We start from the raw sequence: 5,333 nt of genomic DNA on the forward strand, positions 1-5,333 counted from the left end.
TGACTGGATCCCATTGTCGTTTTGCAAATGATGATAACACTAATGCTTCAATAATTAAGTGAAAGTGGTGTAATTACCTACATGATTCTATTATCTTCATCAAGAACAAAGCACCTCATTAATGGACAGAGAGGTATTTCGTAAGGTCTTTATAGCTCACGAATTACGAATAATGATAGTTCCTAAATAGGAGATAAAACAACCCTATGACACGAAGAAGAAAAAATTGACGAAAATTGAAGAACGGAAACACGATCATAGACTACAGAAAGAAAGACAAAGAGAAGAAAAAATGATGAAGAAGATAGCTAGAAAGAGAACAGGAGTAAAGACGGGGAAAAACGGAAACACGATCACTGACAGAAAGAGAGAAAGACAAAGAGAAGAAAAAAATTATAAAAAAGAAAGAGATAGCAATGAGGTACTCCTTCCACGCCCTTATTTCAAGACGGGGAAGAACGGAAACACGATCACTGAAAAGAAAGAGAGAAAGACAAAGAGAAGAAAAATAAGAAAGAGAAAGCAATGAGGTACCCCTTCCACGCCCATATTTCGCCCGCCCCCCACCTCATTCCTCCACCCCGCCCGCCTCGCTCCCACCCCGCCCGCCTCACTCCCACCCCGCCCGCCACACGGTCATCGGGTACGACATCGCAGGGTAATTCAAGGCCGACCCGAAGGAAGGAAGTCGGTTCTCGTGGCAACACGGCTTCCTTGTGAGGAAACGGTGTTGCGTATCTGAGAAGAAGCCGGACTGGGGGGGGGGGGAAGGGAGGGAGGGAGGAAGGGAGGAAAGGAGGGAGGGAGGGAGGGAGAGAGAGAGAGAGAGAGAGAGAGAGAGAGAGAGAGAGAGAGAGAGAGGAGGGAGGGAGAGAGTGAGAGAGAGAGAGAGAGAGACAGACAGACAGACAGAGAGAGAGAGAATTAGAGAGTGAGAGAGAGAAGGGGAGGGAGGAAGAGGGAGAGAGAGAGGGAGGGGGGGAGGTAGAGAGAGAAAGAGTGAAAAAAGAGAGAAAGAGCAAGAGGGGGATGGTAATTTAAATTCGAATACTTTATTTCCAGCAATGCATGTAGTTTTTCTGAACATGCCATATAGAATACAACATACATATCCTGTTCAATCAGATATTATAGTTATTGTAAATTTAGAACCCCTACATGTTGAATAATCAGGTATATTAGTCGGGAGAGAGATAGAGTAGGAGCGAGCTAGAAATAACGAGATGATTTTACATAATAGGCTTGTTAATAGTACAGTCATTGCTGGCACGATAAAGTTGGAGAAAGAGAAAGAAAGAAAAGCGGTACACGCCGATAACAGACATCACTAACAAAATGTGGTGACTAAGAGCAGGAATTACGTCGCGGAGAGGCTGTTGCATTTGAGTGTGATGACAGAATGGTGAAGAATGATGGCACAATTCTGACGTGATGACAGAATGGTGCAGAATGATGACACAATTCTAACGTCATGACAGAATGGTGCAGAATGATGGCACAATTCTGACGTGATGACAGAATGGTGCAGAATGATGACACAATTCTGAAGTGATGACAGAATGGTGCAGAATGATGACACAATTCTGAAGTGATGACAGAATGGTGCAGAATGGTGACACAATTCTGACGTGATGACAGAATGGTGCAGAATGATGACACAATTCTGACGTGATGACAGAATGGTGCAGAATGATGACACAATTCTGAAATGATGACAGAATGGTGCAGAATAATGAAACAATTCTGAAGTGATGACAGGATGGTGCAGAATGATGACACAATTCTGAAGTGATGACAGGATGGTGCAGAATGATGACACAATTCTGACGTGATGACAGGATGGTGCAGAATGATGACACAATTCTGACGTGATGAGAGAATGGTGCAGAATGATGACACAATTCTGACGTGATGACAGAATGGTGCAGAATGATGGCACAATTCTGACGTGATGACAGAATGGTGCAGGATGATGACACAATTCTGACGTGATGAGAGAATGGTGCAGAATGATGACACAATTCTGGTGATGAGAGAATGGTGCAGAATGATGACACAATTCTGAAGTGATGACAGGATGGTGCAGAATGATGACGCAATTCTGGTGATGACAGAATAGTGCAGAATGATGACGCAATTCTGGTGATGAGAGAATGGTGCAGAATGATGACACAATTCTGACGTGATGACAGAATGGTGCAGAATGATGACACAATTCTGACGTGATGACAGAATGGTGCAGAATGATGGCACAATTCTGACGTGATGACAGGATGGTGCAGAATGATGACACAATTCTGTCGTGATGAGAGAATGGTGCAGTATGATGACACAAATCTGACGTGATGAGATAATGGTGCAGAATGATGACACAATTCTGACGTGATGACAGAATGGTGCAGAATGATGACACAATTCTGTCGTGATGAGAGAATGGTGCAGTATGATGACACAATTCTGACGTGATGAGAGAATGGTGCAGAATGATGACACAATTCTGTTTATGACAGAATGGTGCAGAATGATGAAAATTCTGACGTGATGAGAGAATGGTGCAGTATGATGACACAAATCTGACGTGATGAGAGAATGGTGCAGTATGATGACACAATTCTGACGTGATGAGAGAATGGTGCAGAATGATGACACAATTCTGTTTATGACAGAATGGTGCAGAATGATGAAAATTCTGACGTGATGAGAGAATGGTGCAGAATGATGACACAAGTCTGTCGTGATGAGAGAATGGTGCAGTATGATGACACAATTCTGACGTGATGACAGAATGGTGCAGAATGATGACACAATTCTGTTTATGACAGAATGGTGCAGAATGATGAAAATTCTGACGTGATGAGAGAATGGTGCAGAATGATGACGTAATTCTGACGTGATGAAAGGAGAGTGAAGCAGTGAGGGTGAAGCCAAAGTCATCTGGAACTGAGATATATTATCTTGTGTAGTAGAGATATCATCATCTTATTATGCCTCTTCCTATTATGTCTTCCTTTCCCATTCGTCGCAGTTCCTCCGTCTCCCGTCCGTGTGCTGCGGATCTCCTGACTCAGACACGCCTGCGGCCTTGGAGAAAGCTCTTGCAGTGCTGACTTGGGCTGACCTTTTTCTCACGCCTCTCGTGGTTGTTATTGGGGCAACTTTTCTTTTTTCTTCTTCAGGTGTGTTATGATTCTTTGGTATGAAGTTCACCTCTCTCTGCCTAACTCTCGTTTCTGCACCAAGACACACAAAGATATACACTTTGACAAAGCAGCACACGCGCGCGCACACACACACACACACACATATAAACACAAATAAACAAATACACACATAAACACAAATAAACAAATACACACATAAACACAAATAAACAAATACACACACATAAACACAAATAAACAAACACACACACAAACACAAATAAACAAACACACACACATAAACACAAATAAACAAATACACACACACAAACACAAATAAACAAACACACACAAACACAAATAAATAAACACACACACATAAACACAAATAAACAAATACACACATGCAGAACGACAAAGCGATTCAACGCCATTTACCAAAATCTCTAATTCACTCTACCTCGTGTTACCGCATTCAAGGCTATTAACTGGAAAACACTTCAGACACCTTCAGTTTGAAAACGCAAGAGCCTGGGCGAGAAAGAAACCTGATGCCAGAGAAGGTCTCGAAAGAAAGGGCAGGCAGAGAAGAAACGAAGAAAAGATGAAGGGGAGGAAGAGTAACATTGAAAAGAGAATATATAGGAAAAGGAGAATAGATAGATAGACTGATAGAGAGAGGGAGGGGGGATACTTTATTTCTATCTATACATATAGGAATTCTGGACATGCAATATAGAATGCAATATATAAATCCAGTTCAATCAGTCGTTATGGTTACTGTCGATTTGAAATCCCTACATGTTAATTCATCAGGAATGTACAATATTCATCATACGATACAAAACATACAACGTAATCATTGAATTACCTCAGTTAATATGAACTTTGATCTTCAGTAACATTGCACAAGCTTATGCATTTTATGGTTATAAGATATAAAGTGGATTTTTTGACATCTTAGTTATGGGTGTTCCATGAAAATTTCCAGATTCGGATTCTGAACATATTATGGGTACTAACTTCTTTAACCTGCAAAGGCAATGGATACTACAGTAATGGTCTTTTAGGTATTAAAGTCCCGAGATCGGTTCTAAAACGTTCATCCCTCAGATTATTGCTGTCTTGTTCTGACATCCCTCTCATCTTCCGCAATTGGAAATGTCTGGCTAACCCGGTTCATAATTCTATAGACCATTATGCACGCAACGGATCTATTTCTTTCTTTGGCTTTTATCCATTGCAACTTTTCAATGATCAGTCTTATTTTCTGATCCACTGCCACTCTGGCTGCGAAGTTTTGGGGGTTGTTGTTCTCTGAGTAGCATCAATTATCCTCTATGTTATTAAATAGCAATTAACAATGCTTAAAGACAGTACAAGAACAACTTTAATCCGAGTTTTATCAAAACAGAACTTTACCTGACTCATGTAGGCCTACACTTCAACATGGATAGGCCTAGATTTTTAGCATTCATCATCAACCCTTATCCAACTGATGTAGTGATTAGTATCTATAAACATACACTGAGTCGTCCTTGCATTCATCAGCAAAACTGTGACTAAGAAAATAGTTCATTACTCTATAGCATACGTTCAGCCTTGTCAACGAGTTCGATGTTTTCTATGGTCTCTGCTAATGCAAACTGGGCATCATCTACATGCTGATCCAATATCCTTTCATGTTATCTACATGTAGCAGAAATGAAATCGGTCCCAATATTGATCCTTATAGATCACCATAATGTCACTGATACGATTGGAACTCCAATGATACGCACCAATTGTGTTGTATGTTTTGAATATTTCTTAAAATGAATCAACATTTTTGGAGGAGCACTTCGAGATTAGATTCTAAGTATCAACAGGTTTAGAGAAATCACATAGTATCAAGATTTTTTTTTCTTTACATTTTAACATCTATATTCTCGTGTGTCACTGTTTATTTCTAACAATGCAGTTTCTGTGGACAAATTGCTCTTGAAAACCGTTAGATTCTAGATATACCATTAGCTATTTCATAACAATATTTCGTAATATCTAACACTGGCAAAATGGGAAAAATATCGGAAATTATTTGGATCATTTATATCTCGTGGGATGAATATCAGTCAATAGGTTTATTAACTATAACACACTGGCACGTGACACTCTGATAAACAGTGTGGGCATTCCATCAGTCCTTTAATGGTC

This window comes from Penaeus vannamei, chromosome 2 (assembly GCF_042767895.1).
Source record: "Penaeus vannamei isolate JL-2024 chromosome 2, ASM4276789v1, whole genome shotgun sequence".
Lineage (NCBI taxonomy): Eukaryota > Metazoa > Arthropoda > Malacostraca > Decapoda > Penaeidae > Penaeus > Penaeus vannamei.